This window comes from Bos grunniens, chromosome 21 (genome assembly GCF_055505025.1).
Source record: "Bos grunniens cultivar Pamir isolate PY7600 chromosome 21, Bosgru_T2T1.0, whole genome shotgun sequence".
Taxonomy (NCBI): domain Eukaryota; kingdom Metazoa; phylum Chordata; class Mammalia; order Artiodactyla; family Bovidae; genus Bos; species Bos grunniens.
In genome coordinates, this window is record NC_141185.1 from 20,694,711 (window position 1) to 20,713,216 (window position 18,506).

The window sequence follows — 18,506 nt, forward strand, 5'->3', positions numbered from 1 at the left end:
AAAGCGTCTGCCTGCAATGTGGGAGACCTGAGTTTGATCCCTGGGTTGGGAAGATCCCCTGGAGAAGGAAATGGCAACCCACTCTGGTTCTCTTGCCTGGAAAATCCTATGTACAGAGACGCTGGTAGGCTACAGTCCATGGGGTTGCTAAAAGTTGGACAGGACTGAGTGACTTAACTTTCACTTCACTAGGGTCTGAAGGATGGTTTGAATCTTGAATTTCAGCTGAGAATTTGCTTTGCTGGTGACTGAACAATGACCATTTCAGGTCCTATTTGACACACACTCTTCTCTTCAAACCATGGAGATATAAGAAATCTCTAAGGACTCTTGTGTCTGCAGTCACCACCATAAATTTATAGATGCCTCTATTGAGAGTTCTACTGACTTCCTTAAGAATCTGCCTATAATTACAAGACAGATGAGCCATTTCCCCCTGTCTCAAGAAGGCGATGGCACCCCACTCCAGAACATCCATGGAAAATCCCATGGATGGAGGAGCCTGGAAGGCTGCAGTCCATGGGGTCGCTGAGGGTCGGACATGACTGAGCGACTTCACTTTCACTTTTCACTTTCATGCATTGGAGAAGGAAATAGCAACCCACTCCAGTGTTCTTGCCTGGAAAATCCCAGGACGGGGGAGCCTGGTGGCTGCCGTCTATGGGGTTGCACAGAGTCGGACACGACTGAAGTGACTTAGCAGCATAATGAAGTAGACTTCTGTGAGGGAGTAGCCTTATGGGTCAAATGTAGCTGTCTTTGCTGCTGCTCTGCAGCCTGTCTGCTCAAGGAACAGAGGTGATTCCAAATGAGAGAGCTCACCTCAGTCCAGGAGGAAGGAGCAGAAATAGCAACTGACATTTATAATAGTTGTTTTCTCCTTCTTTTTCCATCAAAGACATCTAACTGCTAATCAGAGCTTCTGATCAGCATGTGATAACATTACAGAATTATCAACTGAGTGGATATAATTCTATTACAGAGGAGATATTTGACAGATTAGTTAGCTCATGCCACTGTATCATGGAAAGCATTTTAATTTTTGTTAGGCTTTTAAAATTTTTGAAATGTTTCAAAGATTCCCTATTATACTCCCAAACTCCAATGAGCCCAAAAATGACAAACTGCCTCCACCAAGAGAGAACCAATTTCTCACCATTTAAAACTGCTGTTTAAGTTTTTTTTTAATATAAAAGAAGTGACTTGCACATGGAAATTCAGAAACAACCAAGGCAACATTATCTAGATGTCAGCCAAGGTCATTCTTCACTTTATGATTTCCTTTCACCCCTATCTCATGTCCAGGGAAAAGCCAATCCCTTAGAGAGAATTTTTGCCACAACTTGAAAGCTTGCATTTTATCACCTCTAAATATGAACTCTTCTCCTGCTCAGTGGTCACCATTAATTGTTTGACCCAATAAACTTCTCTTCTCTGCTCAGCACTATTTCAGACATACAGTCTTTTATTTTTTTAATCTATTTTTTAATTGAAGGATAGTTGCTTTACAGAATTTTGTTGTTTTCTGTCAAACATCAACATGAATCAGCCATAGGTATACATATGTGCCCTCCCTCTTCAACAGTCTTTTTCTTTGATTTATCAAAAGACTATTCAGTCAAGAAATTTATGTATTCTATAATAATCTATATGGGAAAAGAATCTGGAAAAGAATGGATAATGTATATGTATAACTGAATCACTTTGGTGTATATCTGAAACTAACACAACATTCTAAATTAACTATGTGTGTGTGTTCAGGCATGTCTGACTCTTTGTGACCCCATGGGTGTAGCCTTCCAGGCTTCTCAGTCTATGGAATCTTCCAAGCAAGTATGCTGGGGTTGGTTGCCATTTCCACTTCCAGGGATCGAACCCACATTCCTTGCATCTCTTGCATTGGTAAGTGGATTGTTTACCACCAGGAAGGCAAAACAAACAAACAAACAAAAAGATACTCCAACATAAAATAAAAATTAAATTTAAAAAATAAAATACAATTATTTATAACATTTAAAAATTGTTTATATATCAGACACTACTAAAGATGTGTATGATGAAGCAAGATACGGATGATTATAGCTCCTGATAAGAAACAGCAAAAACTGAGTATACACTTTTAATCATCCCTCTCTCCTAGGAATTTCTCACTCTTGATATTTCTCTACTGTCCCCCACTTGCTATCATGTTTCTGACCTGCTCTTTTTCTCTTCTGAGTTCACTCCCACCTACAAGTAACTGTTTATTGCTGATGCTGAGCAGCCCAGCCATTAGTCTCGTTCAAAACCATACCCTGGAGGCTTCCTGCTTTCCAACAAAGAGAGGTCTTTCAAGGTGTCTTGTTAAAAAACGTCCATGTACTGTAAGATAGAAATCATGCCACTCCTTTAGGGCACAGCAGTGACCTTCAGTTGTGTTTTTAAAATAGCTTTGTTTTTTACTCTCTCTGAAAAGGTCTTGTCATCCAAACAAAATGCTTATATTAACAAAAAGTTAACTGAACGTTTTAATATAAGACCTTGACAACTATACTCTTGCAGTGTCCGTCTCAGGAGTATAATGCAAGCAACATCTGAAATTATCTATTCACTTGCAATAATATTATAAAGCACAACTAAAGAAGCAGAAATGTGACCTGCTTATTCATCTAACATCTTTAGGTCTCTACTCTTTTTAACTTCAAAAAATGGTATATTTGTCATGGCCTTAATCAAACACAGATACCCATATTCAGTATTCAGGTTAAATGTGAGACTTAAGCCAGAGGTTAACTACAGGAAACCAATTTCTTTCATTATAATTCTCATTACTTAACTAAACTATATTATACAATATTTTAAAAAGTAATAGCTGTATCAAGCTTGATTCCAGTAGCTGACAATATGGCTAAATATTATGGGCGTGTGTGTGTGTGTGCACACATGAATGCATTTATGTTTATTCATGTGTACACTGAGTTCATTTGGTTATAATTTACACTTAGCCAAAAGAGGATTGTTACAGTATTTCTTTTATTTTAGTAAAATAAAATAAAAAGACTATTTTGTAAAGGTTTGCTTATCACCTCTATCTAGTTTTGCTCAACAATATCCTCCTTTAGTAAAGATGCATTAAAAGATAATTGGACAATTAAACATGGTGCCCATCTCTAACCTAAACAAAACAGCATTGTAGAGTATCTGTCTAGGAAAATTTAAATTTGACAAAATCATCACTGTTGCAGAACTGTACTATTTGCTCAAACCACGGAAATTGTAATTTTTTTGTACCAGGTTGTATTTCAATCAATATTTATACTGTTCTCCAAATATGCCTCTTTACTAAGTGAAAATTTTCATTCATAACAGCTTCTTACAAAGGCCGTGGCCAATAATAATGCAATACTATACATCTCAGAATTTAAAGGCATTAACTAAAATGACTATATTTTATAACATGCAAATAAAGCATACAGGTAGAGCAGCACAGAGAGTTCTATCAAAATAGTTATTAGGCTATTCAGGGATTTCAAGTACAGAATCTATATAAGGGAGAAACAACTAAAGAGTGTTTTCCACTCAAAACCATTGGGAAAAGCACAATTCCTATAACCACACACGTGTTCTTTGTTTTTTCTAAGTTACTCAGAGAATTCAAGATTAGCCAACCTTTGTTCCTTCCAGACATCCTTACCTATATTTGTTCTTTGCTCATTGTTACAATAAAATATTCTATTTTTTACAATATAATATTTCTATAGAATAAATGTAAGGTATTTCCTACCTTATACAACACTGACCAGTGCCCGCATCTAATTTTCCCTAGTAAGCAACCCAAAAGCCCTCACTAAACAAGACCCAGAGCATAGGTGAACTAAGTAATATATATGATACATTTCTTCAATTATAAACATGTTTCTCTCAGGATACAGAATCATTTGACACAAGGCCCCCAGAATTATCTCATATTTGTTTTTCAGCTAAGTTCCTCAAAAATGCTAGCTAGATTCACAAAGTACACAAGTTTCTTAAAAGACTGTGATAGTTAGAGTGATATATTCCAAAATATTAGCAGAAATATTTTTTAATATCCTCTGTGTTTTGTATTTTCCAATTTTTTAAAACTTACTTATTTCAATTGGAGGCTAATTGCTTTACAATATTGTGGTGGTTTTTGCCATACATTGACATCAATCAGCTATAGGTGTACATGTGTCCCCCCATCCCGAACCCCCTTCCCACCTCCCTCCCCACCCCATCCCTCTGGGTGGTCCCAGTGTACCAGCTTTGGGTATCTTTCTTATACTAGGAAAAAAATTTCAACTGTAAAGTGTGATTTAGAGAGAAAAGGCTGAATTCTAGAATTCTAAAGGTTCGAAATGGTATTTCTTTAGTTTATTGTTATTGGCTTTTAGATTCTTTAAGTTCTTGAAGTTATATGTAGCAATGATTTAGACTGCAGCTAGCCCAAGTTCTTCTAGAAAAAAAAATTACTAGCCTTTTAAAACCCCATTCAACGCTTCTCAGTATATCATTTCCCTTGATGGCAACCTTGACTCCTTCCAAGTACCCTGGAAGTTGAAATAAAGAAAAACTGGGTTTAAAGAAAATTTGGTTTTGAAATAATGCGTTGATCTATCTCTATTTAATCTCATCTTGCTAATTAAAAATAAAGTTAAACTTGAAATATTGTCCCAATTTTAAAAAAATATTATCCAGATTTTGGACTAATTATTATGCTCTCAGAGAACTTACAAATAATTTTTTTGTTTATATTGCTAAAAATAAATTTGCTCTCAACTGCAAAAAGAGAATCAAGAACAAAAACTATTCTGTGACTCTGTGAATCATCTATAATTTTTCTTGCTAATTGAGATAATATTAGCACATTTTTCTCTTTTCAAATAATCTACTCTTTTTTTTTTTTTACTATAGAACCCCACTAAAGATATACGTAAGGCACTGGAAGGACATTCATTTTAGTAGAGTTCAAAAAAGATTCTGCTTAAAAGCAAAGCAGCCATAAACAAAAAAAAAAAAAAAAAAAAGAATAAAAAAAGTCCTAGATTTGACATAACTGATAGTAAGAAACAAAGATTAAGCAGGATACATGTAGCACAAACGCTAAAAGACATCAATATGAGCATACATGCTACTGCCCTCACCAAAGGTACACTGCTGGGCTTGTAGGAGATGCTTTAACCTAAAGGGCACTGAGTCCATCCCTTGTGCTCAGACACATTCAAGTATTGGCAGGTGGCATTTCTCATACACAAAAACACTGTAACACAAGAGTGCACTTCTACAGTGAGAAGGATCGGCTTTCAGAGTCAATGTTACCTCTACTTCCCTTGCCATGAATAATCAATAACGATTCCATGGAACTCTCAGCAGGATTGCAGGTGTACCTTGGCATGCTAGTCAGAGTGTCATATAATCAAAGAGCTGAAAGGACCTTCAGGAGTAGCTAATACAGTGCTTCATTTTGCATGAGACCCAGGGAGATAGTACCTTGTTCTTCAAAGGTTCTGTACAGAGAATCATTATCAGTGCATTAAGGTTGTTTGCTGCTTAAAAGAATTCCATACGTAATTTCTTCATAAATGCAAAGTGTTAACAAACCTCACGCAGATGCATATATAATTTTCTCTAAGCCAACTCAACTTTAACATAACAGTACCAACTTCAAAACAAGTTATCAGTCCATACGAGAGCCAACTCATTTTTATATCAAGGAAAATCCCTTCCCCTCAAACATTCACCTTCTTTATTTTGGAGTCAAATTTTAGATTGCAGACAGACAAAAGCTGTCTGTCCACACAGTGCCCATTTCTATTTAGTGGACCAAATAAGAATGTCACAGATTGACCAGCACTGAAATTAATAATTAATAAAGTGGTGTGAGAAGACAAAACTGACATTTTTCTCAACATGTTTTTACTAATAGTAAATGCTAAAATGAGGGTAGGTAAGTATTTCCATACCACCCTTTGTAGAGCAAAAAACCTGGATACAGCCTAACAAGTTAGAACATGGTTCCAGGGAAGCATCTTTGTTTTTAAGATTCTTTTTTCTGATGTGGACCATTTCTTCGAAGTCTTTGTTGAATTTGTTACAATATTGCTTCTGTGTTTTGTTGTTGTTGTTGTTTTAATGTTTTGATTTTTTTGGCTGCAAGGCATGTGAGATCTTGGGATCAAACCCACACCCCATGCATTGGATGGCAAAATCTTAACCAGTGGATTGCCAGAGAGGCTCTTCAGTTCAGTCGCTCAGTTGTGTCCGACTCTTTGCGACCCCATGAATCACAGCACGCCAGGCCTCCCTGTCCATCTCCTATCCATCACCAACTCCCGGAGTTCACTCAGATTCACGTCCATCGAGTCAGTGATGCCATCCAGCCATCTCATCCTCTGTGGTCCCCTTCTCCTCCTGCCCTCAATCCCTCCCAGCATCAGCGTCTTTTCCAATGAGTCAGCTCTTCGCATGAGGTGGCCAAAGTACTGGAGTTTCAGCTTTAGCATCATTCCTTCCAAAGAACACCCAAGACTGATCTCCTTTAGAATGGACTGGTTGGATCTCCTTGCAGTCCAAGGGACTCTCAAGAGTCTTCTCCAACATCACAGTTCAAAAGCATCAATTCTTTGGTGCTCAGCTTTCTTCACAGTCCAACTCTCACATCCATACATGACTACTGGAAAAACCATATCCTTGACTAGACGGACCTTTGTTGGCAAAGTAATGTCTCTGCTTTTGAATATGCTGTCTAGGTTGGTCATAACTTTCCTTCCAAGGAGCAAGTGTCTTTTCATTTCATGGCTGCAGTCACCATCTGCAGCGATTTTGGAGCCCCCAAAAATAAAGTCTAACACTGTTTCCACTGTTTCCCCATCTATTTCCCATGAAGTGATGGGACCAGATGCCATGATCTTCGTTTTCTGAATGTTGAACTTTAAGCCAACTTTTTCACTCTTCTCTTTCACTTTCATCAAGAGGCTTTTTAGTTCCTCTTCACTTTCTGCCATAAGGGTGGTGTCATCTGCATGCCTGAAACATCTTTAAACTATAGGTAGAGGATAAAAAGCAAACAGGCTTTGCATAAAAGACAGACTTGGGCCCTAGCACTTACGAGATGTATGACCCTAAGGAAAGAAGTTAACCTCTAACATAATGTTTCCTTTTCTATAAAATAACAAGGGTAGTAATAATATGACAAAGAGGATCATTCTAAATATGAATTTTATTCTAAAGTCCTTGACCCCCAAAAGTTACTCAATATTAGATACATATCCTGCCTACACAATCCAAATGATAGGGGCATTGCCCCAGTTTGAAAAGACAAACTACATTTATCTTATATATTTTTATAACTTTTATTGAGATATAATCCACACATCATAAGGTTCACTCTTTTAAATTAGGTTTCAGTATATTCACAGAATTGTGAATCATCAATGTTATCTACTTTTAAAACATTTTCATCACCCCATAAAGAAATCCCATCCCCATTAGCAGTCACTCTCATTCTGTGTCCCCACCCACAAGGTCTAGGTATCAATTAATCTTTCTGGATCTATAGATTTGCCTATTTTGGACATAATATACCAATGGAATTATACACAATGTTGTCTTCTATTGGCTTTTTTCACTTAGCATGATGTTTTCAAATTTCATCCACGCTGTACCATGTATCAGTATTTAATTCCTTTTATTGTTGATTAATATTTCACTACATTGATACACCACATTTTTATTATCCATTCATTAGTTGATGGATGATACTTGGGTATCATGAATAATGCGGCTGAAACATCAGTGTACAGGGTTTTATATTGACATATATTTTCAGTTTTGGTTATATATTTAGGAGTGTAATTGCAGGATCCACTTTAGACAACTCAAGGATTGACATTTTGCTATATACCAATGAGCAAAATTTCTGAATCTAATAACAGCTCTATATTTACTCCAGGGAAATCCATCTTTAATTTTTTAAGACATGTTTCCTTTAGTTCTTTAAACTTATTTATAACAGCTTTTTTAAAGTTCAAGCTCTATTAAGTTCAATGTCTGAGCTTTCTCAGTCTTCATTGATTGATTTCTCCCCCTTTATGTGGACCGTATTTCCCTGTTTCTCTGCTCACCTTGTTTTTTTGTCAAAAATTGGTGGCAACTCAAGCTGAGATTTCCCTTCCCAGGGTTTCTTTTGTGACTGTTTTTGTAGTTGTAGTTATAGTTACTGTTTTCTTGTGACTTTTCTGGGCTGGAGATAGTCAAACTCATTCTTCTCCAATGATCTCTTAGCTGCTTTATTCACAACAATTGTGGCTGCAGTGTTGCTGGATATCAAAGCTACCATGGTGCTCAGGAGAAGGGAATGGGACTATAGCAAATTATAATGCAACAGATATTATTGTTATTACCAACATTTGGTAATTTTTCTGATACAAACACTTTGCAGATCACTGCAATCTTTGGTTATCTCCTAGAGTTCTAAAAACATTGACTTGTACATTTTTATTTATTTTTTTGCTAGCATATTCATTGCTTTTATAGAGGAGTGGATTTTCAGAGATCCTTGGCTCTACTATTCCAGAAATGCTTGTCTGCATTCTTTCAAAGTTGAGAACATTTCATTAAAAAAAAAAAATCTCTAAACATTTTTCCCTTAGAGGATATTTTGGAGGTTATCAATTTCATTCACTTGAAATTGTTCCTATGGAGTGAATATTTTTATTATAATACCACAGATTCTGAACACAATTGTCATACAGGCTCTTTGAATCAGCCAAATCTAGATAATAATCCTGAGCTCGTCACTTATTTGTTTTGTGAATACCAAGTTTCTTAAATTCTTTAAGCCTCAGTTTATTCTTAAAATAACACCCACCTACAAGGATCACTGTGAGCATTAAGTATAGTTACAAGTATAAAAGAACCAACACCTAATAGACTCCAATAAGCTATATGTCCTTTCCTTCTTTCCTTCCTTTCCAAAAAGTGCATTTACTGAAGTAACGCTTGACTGTACTGCTTGTTTCTTTAGTGTAATAATGCCATCTGCTGGAAATGCCATCAGGATGACCAACAAAGAAAATGGATCTTGTTAACAAACAGACACTACAGTTGATGCTCCAGTATTCCTATCGTATAGAAAAATAGGTCAAAATCTTGACATTTTCTTACTATATTTACTTTGAAAGGTACTTCAGACACCCCCCACACCCACAACACACACAGACACACACACTGCAGTATTACTTAAAGAGTTTATAATTACTGTAAGTCCCATTTTTTCAGTGTCTTGAAGGGGAGGATTACCAGTAGAAACAAGTTACCATGAATTAAACTTGTTCTTGCTTTCAAAAGTTTGTTATAGATCTGTGAATTTAGCCATAAAAGGTAGTTTTTTAATCATATAGGGGCCTAGTTACTAACAAAAGAAATTTTTAAGAAAGCTATTAGATCTCAATTTTCTATTTCACAAGAAGATGACTCAAAGATAAGTCAACTGTTACTATTAGAAGTAATTAAAGAAGGTGCTTTTATAAAGTCATCTTTGAAAATTTTCTAACTGTGCAACAGTAGATGACTTATTACACAAAGTAAGCCATAGCACATATCATTATAGAATATCACACAGCCAAAAATCAAGTTCTCAAATATTTCATAACATGGCAGAATCACTGTTACTTATATATTTAAATAATTGAGCTATGAAATGATCAATACAACTTTTTTTTTTATGGTAGTGCCCTGCATGGCTTGTAGGATCTTAGTTCCCCATCCAGGGATTGAGCCTGGGCTACCACAGTGAAAGCACAAAGTCCTAACCACTAGACCACCAGGGCATTCCCTTGTTAACACAACTTGACCAAAATTTTGTTCAGAGAAGTAAATAGAAAATTATAGATAGGTTAGTGATCTGATAGTAGACCCAAATGGTCACCAAAATATTGGTAGTGGTTTTATATCTTCATGGTGAGATTCATTTTCATTTTCTTCTTTATGTGTCTAGGAATGTAATTTTTTTTAATGAGTGGCATTTTTCTCCCAATATTTTCTCCTTGCTTATAGAAACATTTTGGTGTCAGTTCTGATCTTTTTTCTTGATATGTTTTCTGGTTACTGTCAGGAAAGTCTTGGTCGATCATTTCCTTTTAAAACATCCTTCCCATTTCCTGGAAGTTGCTTGGATGAAAGATAACGATTCTTCACAGTCTGCTTTCATCTACAATAATCCAAGATCTGACCTGACATAAAATTTTAAGAATTCCTAATAGCTCCAAGTTACAGTATAAGTTTTGTGTAGTTAAGAAATGGTGATCATTATGAAGAAGTGTTACAATTTGTGATGCTATAATGACTCCTTATATTTATGTACTGAAAAGACTGAGGCTAAACACAGTAGCAGAAACAAGGAAAGTCTAACCCTGCTCAGCATATTGACTTTCCCTGCTTGTTGAAGGGAGATTCTTCAGGATTATAACCACAGTGAGGAAAATGTTTCTATTTGTATTTTTTCTTCTATTTGGTGAGGATTCACAAAAAAGGATTATAATTACATTGAGGAAAGTGTTTCTATTCGGATTTTGCTTTTACACTTTGTATTTGTGCGTGCGTGTGTGTGTGTGTGTGTGTGTGTGTGTGTGTGTAACCCATTGGACACTGAAAATAATGGAGAGGCATAGGTTTGCCTCACTGGAGGGAGTCCTCCAAGAAAACTAGATTTGGTGGGGAGAACCTAGCCCCACAGCCTGCCAGGAAATGTTTGTGTCCCATAATAGGAGCAAGGACAGGAGTGGGATTTCCTAAAGGGGTATGGAGACTTACATGCAAACATGTTGAAGAATGAAACTCTTTGAAGTGGTCCTAAAAGCAGAAGAGGAAGGCTCTGAGGTACCCCCATAAGATCTGAAATATATATAATCTTTTTGTTTTCTTGCCATGGTATGTAAGTGACATGATATTTCAAAGTTTAATTTAAAATATATGTTTATGTCTCACACATGGTAATTTCTTTTAGATAAGTCAATGACCCAGTAAAATGTTATAACTATCTAGAATTTGTAAATGGCGAATTAGAATTAGCAAAAATAACATAGATTAGAGGCTTTCCTACGTTTCCATCATTATGATCTAACGGGGTAACAGCTCCATAAAAGGAAAGATGGAAGAAAAGGAATTCTAAGAATTTTCCAGCACTAATCCTTATTTTTAGCCTGGATCAGATCAAAGCACAACACAAAAAGGCAATTGTAGCACAGAACTGACTTAAATCTGGATGTGATATAAGCAGGTTTTTTCCCTGAATACCTGAGTGAAAAGCTATCCTTGAAAGGCTGGCATAAGAGAGACAAATGCTAAAATCAGGGTCACATACACACATTTGCAGGCTAAGTGGTCACTTGAAATTCAGCTCAACAGAAACACATTGAATTTCTTCAAGTGGTAACAAGCACTGTGTTTGTAAATGAGAGAAAATTCCTACCCAAGTTGAAAAATAGGTCAAATAAGCCCTTTGATATAAATCATCCAGATCATATCAAAGACATAAAGCTGAAGAGTCTAGGGGTCTGATTTCAACTTGGGCAGCCAAAATTGTTTACTTCTACTATTTTATGGTAAATAACAACTCAATGGTTATCACTCTGTTATGCGCTTTTCACAATTACCTTATTAAAATATCACAAAGAAGTAGGTTTTGTTTCCATTTGATAGAAGGAAGCAGGGATTAGAGAGAAGAAACATGGTCTCAGCTGTAAAAGACAGAAGTCGGTTCTAAAGCTGGTCTGCATGACTTCAGATTTTCAAACATTTATCAAATTTTGTTGTAGTTTTTTACTAATGTGATACATTTTGGATGTGAGAACATAGGTAAATTTACTTAAAAGTTTTTTAATGTTTATCAAGGACATGGGGAAAGAGTCAATATACAAAAATTCCTTTCTAGTCGAATGTCTGATGTCACATACAATCTATACTTCCTGAGAAAATATATGTGTAAGATAGGTGTCACAGAGCAAGCCAAAATATAAACCAACCTTCCAAGCCTACAAGGTCTTCAGGAGCCACTCAAAATCATTATTGGGTACTACAAAGGAGTACTCATTAATTAAACAAAAATAACATTAAAATTGCAAGTAAAGAACAAACTTAGTTGCTAAAAAAACATTATAGATAAAAAAAGTAAAGCAGAGGTCCAAAGGAAATGGGTAGTAACAACAGGGTCGGAGAAGGATATTTAGACCTAGAAGAAATTATGTAAGTAAAAGGACATGTTAGAGCATGTAAGTTGAGCACGTAAAGATGAGATTATTACCACAAGCAAAGGAACTAGAATAAGAAACCTATATTAAAATGATAAGACAGCTAGGAAACGGTTCTGGTGTCCATCTACAAAGGCACTGTTATCAACAGACTAGAGCATAAATAAGATGCCAACAGCTTAGTTCACAACTTTATGAATCAGTTCAGTTGTTCAGTCATGTCCGACTCATTGCGATCCCATGGACCACAGCACAGCAGGCCTCCCTGTCCATCACCAACTCCCAGAATTCACTCAGACTCACGTCCATCAAGTCGGTGATGCCATCCAGCCATCTCATCCTCTGTCGTCCCATTCTCCTCTTGCCCCCAATCCCTCCCAACATCAGAGTCTTTTCCAGTAAGTCAACTCTTCACATGAGGTGGCCAAAATATCAGAGCTTCAGCTTCAACATCAGTCCTTCCAATGAATATTCAGGACTGATTTCCTTTAGGATGGACTGGTTGGATCTCCTTGCAGTCCAAGGGACTCTCAAGAGTCTTCTCCAATACCACAGTTCAAAAGCATTGGCGCTCAGCTTTCTTTATAGTCCAACTCTCACATCCATACATGGCTACTGGAAAAACCATAGCTTTGACTAGACAGACATTTGTTGGTAAAGTAATGTCTCTGCTTTTTAACATGCTGTCTAGGTTGGTCATAGCTTTTCTTCCAGGAGCAAGCATCTTTTAGTTTCATGGCTACAGTCACCATCTGCAGTGATTTTGGAGCCCAGAAAAATAAAGTCTGACACTATTTCCATTGTTTCCCCATCTATTTGCCATGAAGTGATGGAACTGGATGCCATGATCTTAGTTTTCTAAATGCTGAGTTTTAAGTTTTTCACTCTCCTCTTTCACTTTCATCAAGAGGCTCTTTAGTTATTCTTCACTTTCTGCCATAAGGGTGGTGTCATCTGAGTATCTGAAGTTATTTATTTTTCTCCCAGCAATCTTGATTCCAGCTTGTGCTTCATCCAGCCTGGCATTTTGCATGATGTACTATGCATATAAGTTAAATAAGCAAGGTGACAATATACAGCCTTGACACACTCCTTTCCCAATTTGGAACCAGTCTGTTGTTCCATGTCCAGTTCTAACTGTTGCTTCTTGATCTGCAAGAATACAGACTTCTCAGGAGGCAGATCAGGTGGTCTGGTATTCCCATCTCTTTAACAACTATAGACCAATTCCAATCCCATGGAAGAAGAAAATAACTGAAAAAAAGCTAAAATAAATAAAAATCTTTGTTGTTACAGATGCCCCTCCCAATAAAATTTAACAAATACTTCAAGAATATTGGTTTCATGGGTTGCTAAATTACTAGTCTGTATTGGGAGGTTTGGGCTTCCTGGTGGCTCAAACGGTAAAGTGTCTGCCTGTAACGTGGGAGACCTGGGTTTGACCCCTGAGTAAGGAAGATCCCCTGGAGAAGGAAATGGCAACCCACTTCAGGACTCTTGCCCGGAAAATTCCATGGACAGAGGAGCCTTGTAGGCTACAGTCCATGGGGTCACAAAGAGTCAAACACGACTGAGTGACTTCACTTCACTTCATTGAGAGGTTTAATGAGCTTCCCAGGTGGCGCTACTGGTAAAAAAAATTTGCCTGTCAATGCAAGAGACATGGGTTTGATCCCTGGGTCGGGAAGATCCTCTGGAGGAGGGCATGGCCACCCACTCCAGTATTCTTGCCTGGAAAACTCCATGGAGAGAGTAGCCTTGCAGGCTAAGTCCATGCAGTTGCAAAGAATAGGACACGACGGAGCCCTGGGAGGTTCAGTAATCAGCTTACATTAAAAAAAAAAATTAAATACTTCCATTCAACCTGACCTGGGAGAATGAGTGTACAAATATGGCTGGAATAAAGAAAGTACTTAGAGTTTAGAGTCAGTTTGTGAAGGTTATTAAATAACTGACTAGTATCTTTAAACCAACAAACCCACTGTACCTATTACCCCAACTACTCAGACCTCCAAAGAATTGTCAAGACTGTTGTCTTAACCTTATCTTCTTATGTTCACTCCTCAGTCTGTTCCGCTCTGGCCTTTGTCCCTCACAAACATGGAATTGTTCTTACTAAGGTCACTGATGGCTTCCATGTTTCCATTTTAATGACCCCATCTTCTTGTCCACATTGCACTTCTTAGCAATTCCTGACAGAGTCAGCAGTTCCTTCTCTCATGAAACACTGCTCTTTGGTCACCCCTATTCAGGCTTCCTTCCTAACTCTCTGCCCTCACCAGACATCCTCTGGATGCTCCACAAACATCCTTATTTTCTCCCTCTACACATTGTGAAGAAAGCTGAGTGCCGAAGAATTGATGCTTTTGAACTGTGGTGTTGGAGAAGACTCTTGAGTATCCCTTGGACTGCAAGGAGATCCAACCAGTCCATCCTAAAGGAGATCAGTCCTGGGTGTTCTTTGGAAGGACTGATGCTAAAGCTGAAACACCAGTACTTTGGCCACCTCATGCGAAGAGTTGACTCATTGGAAAAGACTCTGATGCTGGGAGGGATTGGGGGTGGGAGGAAAAGGGGACGACAGAGGATGAGATGGCTGGATGACATCACTGACTTGATGGACAAGTTTGAGTGGACTCCGGGAGATGGTGATGGACAGGGAGGCCTGGCATGCTGTGATTCATGGGGTCGCAAAGAGTCGGACACGATTGAGCAACTGAACTGAACTGAACACATTGTTGGCTAATTTCATCTTTCCCATGCCTTAAATAGTCCATATGAAACTGTCTCTTCCATGTACATCTCTGGCTTACACCTATCCTTTGTATTCCAGTCTTTTCTATTCAGCATTTGATTTGACATCTTTACTTGGATGTCTCACATGAGGCCAAAGTTAGCTTGTTTGATATTGAATTCTTGATTTTACCTCAAAATATATTTCTTAATAAGTCTTCTTTTATCAGCAAAAGGTAAGCTAAGAACCTGAGAGAATGTCCTTATATTTCCTTCTCCTTCACCTCCCAAACCAATCTATTCAATTCCTATTGATTCTGTCTGAAAATTACATGTTGTCTCTTTCTCTCCAATTCCAAGGTCACCACACTAGTCCAAGAGAGCGCCTTCTCATAGAATGCCTCAGTCTTCTCCTCCTCCTGTTTCTGTCTTCTAATCCATTCTACCCAGAGCAGCAGAATAAATTCCTAAAAATTAAAAATGTAAATCAAATCTTGTTAACATCTGCTTAATACCCTGCAGACTTTCTCATTTTAATTGGAATGAAATCCAAAGGATTTACATGGCTTAGCCTCTCATTATACCTTCTCTTAGACCTATCTCACCCTGTTCACCACACACCAGCTGCACTGGCCTTCTTTCAATTCCTCAAACAGGTCAACTTCTGTTTCTTCTCAAGAGTATTTACAGGCTGGCTGCTTTCAATCCTACTGGTTTTGGCTTAAACTACACTAGCTCTCTGAGTTGAATTCTTTTCTCACATTACCATTATTTTCTATGATAGCATATGACTGGTTTCCTTCATGGTGGTGGTAGATTAGTCACTAAGCCACTTCTGACTCTTGATATCCGGTAAACTATAGCCCACCAGGCTTCTCAGTCCATGGGATTCTCTAGGCAAGAATGCTGGAGTGGGTTTCCATTTCCTTCTCCAGGTTTCCTTCATTGCACTTTGCAGTTCCAAATGCTTCTTCACATTCAGAACCTTTAACCAGTTCATTTTCCTAATTTTTTTATTCTTTTTTTTTTGTAAGTGATTATTTCCTTTTATCTCTCAAAGGAAACACTCAATTTATATTTTATTTTTTAGTCTGTGTGAAGCTTTCTCATTTTTTAAACTCACTGTCCTCCCTCCAAAGTTCATCTCCATTCACTGCTCCATCACCAACCATTCTAAAGTTTTTGGTAATTATCTCTTTAATTGTATATGCCATTTAAAGTATGTCATGCTAATTTCCTGGGCATGGGTATGTAATTTACATAAATACTATTGGTCTGTAAATTTCATTCTATTTCTTGTTTTTTTTTTATGCTTTCTTTTTTTTTAATTTTATTTTATTTTTAAACTTTACATAATTGTATTAGTTTTGCCAAATATCAAAATGAAATATCATTCTATTTCTTGCTATTTTTACTCAGCTACATGTTTTAGAAATGTATGTTGTTCTATGTTTGTTTAGCCATAGTTTCTAAGCACTACATACTTTTCCATTGTATTTATCTGTTTGTTCCCTCAAGTTCCCCACTACCAGTAACAAGCCTACAACAAATATCTTTGCACACATTCTTCATGGAACTGTTGCTCTGGGAGGAAAAAATCCTGTCATTACAGGCTATAGGAAATGTCAGCATTTAATTTGACTAAGTGTTGCAAAATTGCCCTCCAGAATGCCTGCTCCAATCTGCATTCCTGCCAGGGTTCTTATAGTCTCATGTCCCAACTTAATATTTGGTACTTACCCTATTTTCTATTTTGGGTGGCTGATGAGATAAGTATAAAGTGATATTCCATTGTGTTTTTTAATTTTCATTTTTCCAATTAACATGTGTGTTTGAGCACCTCTTCCCACATTTCTTAGCTCTATGGAATTTCCTTTCTTCTGTATTCCTAGCCCTTGTTCATTTTTTTAATTGAATTTCAAGAATGGGTTCTAAACTTTATTTTCTTAGGCCAAGGATTTCTATTTTTAGATTCTGTAGTACACTTTTTGGCATCAGTCTTATACATTTATTTGATGATTTGGGATTGTGAACTCATTTTCTACAACACATTTTTCCTGAGTATGTTCTAAACATCAATGTCTCACCATGGGGCTTGGCAGGGTTGGCTCTTCATGGAGCAGATTCCTGAGGTGTTTTCCTTAGATTACTGTTGAAGTCACCTGCCTGCTTTATTCCACATGGGCTGCTTCACAGTATTCAGTGCAAGGAAAATCTACTTTCTCTTTGTGTAGAATAGCTTTGTATTAATTAACTTTCCAAGAATATTGTTACTATAAGAAAAAGAGTTTTAAGCATACACTCACACCAATCTCATGACTGGTCTTGTTTGGGAAAAGGGCTTTTTTGTTTGTTTACTTGCACATTGTCTCATCTACTAAATTATTAGCTCTGTGAAGGCAGAAATTATGTATGTTACACACAATACCTCCTAGTGTCATTAGCACCTGGAATAATGACTGCCTCTGGTAATTACTAAAAAAAAAATTCTGAATGAAAGACTGAATAAAACACATAGCCCAGAGTTTCCTCCAGATTTGGGAGTGCAATGAATATTAAATCCTTGGTTTTCCCTCTTCCCCCTGATACTTAGTAAAATTACTGCAGTGATACACAGAATCTATTAAGAGGTGTGAGAAATAAAAATGAGGACGAAAAAGCAAAAATTGTCTTCAGAAAGGCAACAATACAAGTACATAAAAGTTTTTTTTATTAAAACTTGTTGAAAATAAAGGAACAAAACTTAAGATTATGATAGAAGTTGTCTCAGTGAAAAGAGACCATAAAGTGAAAAATAATTGTAGGATAATTAGCTTCAATGACAGGATTATCTAAACAAGAAATAAGATAGGAAGTGTTCTCCATGTTGAATTTGATTTACTTAGAGGATATGCAAGATAGTAGTTGTTGAGCAGACATTGCATATGTAGATAAGAGTGCTTGAAAATGTATACCTATAAATTTCAGAGTTATCTGCCTGCTGAACCTAATTCAAATCATGAAGGTAGCGACATTCTCCTCAGGAAAAAGGTATATGTAGACTAAACTAGATGGCTGATGATCAAATCCAATAAACCACCACATGGATGAGGCAGGATTACAAAGATAATTAGAAGGAAACACATCTCCAAAATTGGTCATACAGGAACATTTTGTCAAGGAAGAGAAATTCTAGGTGTAATGAACTACAAGGCCAAAATAATACTGTAGATTTATCAAGAATTGTAAACGTAGCGCAAACAGTTCTGTTTTGGGTTTGACCAGCTAAGACTAATCCAGAATGGCCTCAGATGAAAAAAAAAACAACAACTGAATTCTCTTCCACATGCTATTTCTTCATTAAGAATATTTGCAGAGGAGCAGCTTTAGGTCCACAGAAAAATTAAGAAAGGAACAGAGAGTTCCTATACATTCCCCACCACTACATATGCACAGCCTCCCCATTATCAGCTTTTACCATTCACACTTGGTATTACACATTCTCCAGGTTTGCACTAAATGTGTAATGACATATATGCACTACTG

General features: G+C 36.9%; 1 long non-coding RNA gene across 11 annotated transcripts in view; it reads right to left on the reverse strand.

The window, feature by feature from the left end:
- LOC147349204 (uncharacterized) overlaps positions 1-18,506 on the reverse strand; it is a 535,617-nt gene that overhangs the window by 182,791 nt on the left and 334,320 nt on the right. The window contains exon 6 of one of the 11 annotated variants that reach the window (XR_015149633.1): positions 11,242-13,513. The exons of 9 other annotated variants lie outside the window; for them this stretch is intronic. This is a non-coding gene — a long non-coding RNA (uncharacterized LOC147349204). Of the gene's footprint in view, positions 1-11,241; positions 13,514-14,666; positions 15,449-18,506 lie in introns of those variants that run through there. One more of the 11 variants, XR_015149630.1, reaches the window with a different exon arrangement.